We start from the raw sequence: 5,000 nt of genomic DNA, 5'->3' as shown, positions 1-5,000 counted from the left end.
CTTATTCAAATGAGGTGCTTTACCCTTCCTCTCTCTCTCTCTCTCTCTCTCTCTCTCTCTATTTTTCTATCTCTCTTATTTTCTGTCTCTCACCTTCTTTCTCTCTCTCTCTCTCTCTCTCTCTCTCTCTAAAAAAAGCTACTGAGATGGATATTGTCTGTAAAAGAAAGCTATTATAGAGATAGATATTGTCTGTAAAAGAAAGCTATTATAGAGACGGATATTGTCTGTAAAAGAAAGCTATTATAGAGATAGATATTGTCTGTAAAAGAAAGCTATTATAGAGACAGATATTGTCTGTAAAAGAAAGCTATTATAGAGATAGATATTGTCTGTAAAAGAAAGCTATTATAGAGATAGATATTGTCTGTAAAAGAAAGCTATTATAGAGATGGATATTGTCTGTAAAAGAAAGCTATTTTTGAGATAGATATTGTCTGTAAAAGAAAGCTATTATAGAGACAGATATTGTCTGTAAAAGAAAGCTATTATTGAGATGGATATTGTCTGTAAAAGAAAGCTATTATAGTGATGGATATTTGGACAAAATTTGAGAGAGAGAGAGAGAGAGAGAGAGAGAGAGAGAGAGAGAGAGAGAGAGAGAGAGAGAGAGAGAGCAACAATAAATACATACCACGGTTTACCTCGAAACCTCATTTTCTATGAAGTTATCAAGGCAACAGAAAACGGAGACTGATGATAACACTTATGGTAAAACTACCATATATATATATATATATATATATATATATATATATATATATATATATATATATATATATATATATATATATATATATATATATCTATAAATATATATATATATATATATATATATATATATATATATATATATATATATATATATATATATATTGTATTTTATTTGCCTCAGTCTCTCACTTTCTCTCTCTTTCTTTCTTCTCTCCTTCAATCTCTCTCTCTCTCTCTCTCTCTTTGGCTTCCTCAATTTCTCTCTCTCTCTCTTTCTCTCCCTCAGTCTTTCACTTTCTCTCCCTTAATCTCTCGCTCTTTCTCTCCCTTAATCTGTCTGTCACTCTTTCTCTCCCTCAATCTCTCTCTCTTTTTGTCTCCCTCTATATCTCTTGCTCTCCCTCAATCTCTCTCTCTCTTTTTGTCTCCCTCTATATCTCTTTCTCTCCCTCAATCTCTCTCTTTCTCTCCCTCAATCTCTCTCTCTTTTTGTCTCCCTCTATATCTCTTTCTCTCCCTCAATCTGTCTCTCACTCTTTCTCTCCCTCAATCTGTCTCTCACTCTTTCTCTCCCTCAATCTGTCTCTCACTCTTTCTCTCCCTCAATCTCTCTCTCTTTTTGTCTCCCTCTATATCTCTTTCTCTCCCTCAATCTGTCTCTCACTCTTTCTCTCCCTCAATCTCTCTCTTTCTCTCCCTCAATCTCTCTCTCTTTTTGTCTCCCTCTATATCTCTTTCTCTCCCTCAATCTGTCTCTCACTTTCTCTCCCTCAATCTCTCTCTCTCACTCTTTCTCTCCCTCAACCTCCTTCTCACTTTCTTACTCTCTCTATCAACTCTTTCTCTCTCTATCACTCTTTCTCTCCCCCAATCTCTCTCTCTCTCCCTCAACCATTTCCAGCTCTACGAACTAGAGGACATCATTAATCATCACAACAGAACTTTAATTGAAACTAGTTAATGAGAACTTTAATTGAAACTAGTTAATGAGAACTTTAATTGAAACTAGTTAATGAGAACTTTAACTGAAACTAGTTAATGAGAACTTTAATTGAAACTAGTTAATGAGAACTTTAACTGAAACTAGTTAATGAGAACTTTAATTGAAACTAGTTAATGAGAACTTTAATTGAAACTAGTTAATGAGAACTTTAATTGAAACTAGTTAATGAGAACTTTAATTGAAACTAGTTAATGAGAACTTTAATTGAAACTGGTTAATGAGAACTTTAACGACTGTCTTTTTAGGCCACAGCCAGTTGATGTCGAAACAGTTACTTTAATGACACGGGAGCCTTAACTGTCATAGTAAATGCCTCTATAGTATAGTGACTGGGAAGGTGGCCCTTAACCGGTAGAATTCGGAGTACCGCAGGGATCTATCTTGGGGCCCCAATACTTTTCCCTAATTTATATAAATATGGCTGCTGCTGCTGCTGTCAGTTTGCAGATGACAGTCGTCAACTTCTAATTGTATTTATTATTATTATTATTATTCTCACTTTCTTACTCTCTCTCTCTCACTCTTTCTCTCCCTCAGTCTCTCTCTATCACTTTTCTTTCTCTCTCTCTCTCTCTCTCTCTCTGGAACATCTTCACCGTCTCTTGGCAACATGGAAAAGTATTTTATTTTTTTTTTCCTCTCTCTACCTTTTTCTTCCTAATTCTCTCTCTCTCTCTCTCTCACTTTTTCTTCCTAATTCTCTTTCTCTCTCTCTCTCTCTCTCTCCCAGAGATGCACTTTGAAGGGCAGGTTTCAAGGTCAAGGGAGCCACCCTGCCTGCCCTTGGCGCACGATCATCATTATTATCATTAATGTTGTCGTTGGATTTTTGCACATTTGTGTTGTATTTTGGTTCTATTCATTGTCTATCCGTCTATTGTATTTATCTATCTATCTATTGTAATGTCTACCTGTCTGTTGTACTGTCTATCTATTGTATTGTCTGTCTATTGTATTGTCTATCGTATTATTTATCTGTCTATTGCATTGTCTATTTATCTATTGTATTATCTATCTATTGCATTATCTAACTATCTATTGTATTGTCTAACTATCTATTGTATTTTCCCTCTATTGTACTGTCTATCTATTGTATTTATCTATCGCATTATCTATCTATTGTATTATCTATCCGTCCATCGTATTGTCTATTGTATTATTCAACTATCTATTGTATTTTCTGTCTATTGCATTGCCTATCTATTGTATTGTCTATCTATTTTGTTGTCTATCTATTGTATTTTCTATCTATTTAGACAATAGAGCAAATAGATGATAGACAATGTTCCATTTGCTATATACCTATATCTATTGTATTTATCTATCGTATTGTCTATCTGCCTATCTATCCAAAAGTAGATAGATAGGTATAGATAGATAGGTGGTCAATAATAGAATACGGCCACACCTAAACAAGTTTTATAGATTTTTTATAGATTTTTTTGGCGGGTGACTCGAGAATTGATCAGCTGATTTGGATGGGTTTTAAAAAGCTCTCTCTCTCTCTCTCTCTCTCTGTATATATATAAGCAACAGTTACTTGACAATGAGGACTGTTATACATTAGTTATATTCTCCCTCTCTCTCTCTCTCTCTCTCTCTCTTTCTGTATTTACTTGTTTTTCTCTCTCACTCTTTCTCTACTTCTCTCTCTCTCTACTCTCACTCTATATTTCTCTACTCTCTCTCTCCATTTCTCTCACTCTTTCTCTACTCACTCTCTCTCTATTTCTCTACTTTCTCACTCTCTATTTTTTTCTCTCTCAGTATTTACCTATCTTTTTCTCTCTTTATTTTTCTCTCTCTCTTTCTATCTCTACTCTCTCTCTCTCTCTATTTCTCTACTTTCTCACTCTATTTCTCTACTCTACTTTCACTCTATTTCTCTCTTTCTCTACTCTCTCTCACTCTATTTCTCTCTTTCTCTACTCTCTCTCTCTTTCTCTACTCTCTCTCACTCTATTTCTCTCTTTCTCTACTCTCTCTCACTCTATTTCTCTCTTTCTCTACTCTCTCTCACTCTATTTCTCTCTTTCTCTACTCTCTCTCTCTTTCTCTACTCTCTCACTCTATTTCTCTCTTTCTCTACTCTCTCTCACTCTATTTCTCTCTTTCTCTACTCTCTCTCTCTTTCTCTACTCTCTCTCACTCTATTTCTCTCTTTCTCTACTCTCTCTCACTCTATTTCTCTCTTTCTCTACTCTCTCTCTCTTTCTCTACTCTCTCACTCTATTTCTCTCTTTCTCTACTCTCTCTCACTCTATTTCTCTCTTCTCTACTCTCTCTCTCTTTCTCTACTCTCTCTCACTCTATTTCTCTCTTTCTCTACTCTCTCTCTCTTTCTCTACTCTCTCTCTCCCACCTAAATTTAGCCCGGATCCCAAATGCGTCATAGGGCACAAAAATCGATGCCCGAAAAACCTGACCCAGGCCTTGTGACCTTGTGCTCACTCCCCTCCCACTCCGGGATCGATCCCGGGGTGGCAAACAGTTACGTTACAAAGACTGGCTCCTGTTGCGTCCTGTTGAAGCGAGGGGTAATTACTCAGTCGATGATGTGGCCTTGGGGGGAGAAAGCCAATCAAAGCAATGATTATAATTATATGAAAGCCATTTTTAGAATCGAGGCCAGTCATAAAAGCCAGTCTTGCAAGCCAATCAAAGCCATGATTATACTGGAAAAAGCCAGTCACAGTCATGGTTTTAACTAAGAAAGCCAGTTATAAAAGCCAGTCACAGCCGTGATTATAGCAAAGCAAGCCAATCCAAGTGATGATTTTAATTTGCAAAGCCATTCATGAAAGCCAGTCATAAAAGCCAATCAACGCTATGATTTTAACTAAGAAAACCAGTTGAAAAGCCAGTCATGTAAGCCAGTCAAAGGCATGGTTTTAATTAGGAAAGCCAGTAATAAAAGCCAGTTACAAAAGCCAATCAAAGCCATGATTATATAGAAGAAATCCAGTCAAATTAATGATTTTCAATAAGAAATCCAGTCATGAAAGCCAGTTACAAAAGCCAATCAAAGCCATGATTATATAGAAGAAATCCAGTCAAATTAATGATTTTCAATAAGAAATCCAGTCATGAAAGCCAGTTACAAAAGCCAATCACAGCCATGATTATAGCAAAGCAAGCCAATCAAAGTAATGATTATAATTAGGAAAGCCAGGTAACAAAACCAGTCAAAGCCAATATTAAAATTAATATAAGACAATTAAGAAAGCCAGTCATGAAATCCAATCAAAGCCATGATTATAATTAAGAAAGCCAATCAAAGCCA

Source organism: Macrobrachium rosenbergii, unplaced genomic scaffold, assembly GCF_040412425.1.
Source record: "Macrobrachium rosenbergii isolate ZJJX-2024 unplaced genomic scaffold, ASM4041242v1 60, whole genome shotgun sequence".
NCBI classification, from domain to species: Eukaryota; Metazoa; Arthropoda; class Malacostraca; order Decapoda; family Palaemonidae; genus Macrobrachium; species Macrobrachium rosenbergii.
The sequence above is the reverse complement of the archived record's forward strand: the minus strand, read 5'-3'. Positions refer to the sequence as shown.